Source organism: Puntigrus tetrazona, chromosome 1 (assembly GCF_018831695.1).
Source record: "Puntigrus tetrazona isolate hp1 chromosome 1, ASM1883169v1, whole genome shotgun sequence".
Taxonomy (NCBI): Eukaryota; Metazoa; Chordata; class Actinopteri; order Cypriniformes; family Cyprinidae; genus Puntigrus; species Puntigrus tetrazona.
The window spans coordinates 8,765,669-8,765,906 of record NC_056699.1 but is presented as its reverse complement, the minus strand read 5'-3'; the positions used below and the strand labels follow the sequence as shown (position 1 = coordinate 8,765,906).

At 27.3% G+C, this 238-nt stretch overlaps 1 protein-coding gene across 1 annotated transcript in view; it reads right to left on the bottom strand.

Annotated features, from left to right (window-relative positions):
• The window catches only part of LOC122342651 (ankyrin-2-like), an 18,026-nt gene that overhangs the window by 14,258 nt on the left and 3,530 nt on the right, over positions 1-238 (bottom strand). The window lies entirely within an intron of this gene.

Here is a 238-nt window from a genome sequence, read left to right as displayed (position 1 = left end):
TTAGTAAATAAGAAGTTGATATGGTTTTATATATAAATGCGATATGTGTTCATGTGTTATTTTCTGAATGAATCTGCTTTTTAAACAAATTTTGTGAAATAATGATTCAAAGACCCATTCATAAAAAGAGCCATATTCTTCATTCCTGAATGAAACAGCTGTTTGAATGAAAAACTCATAAAGACATTTACCCCACCTTCTGGCAGATTTAATTTCTTATACAGAGATTTTTTAATTA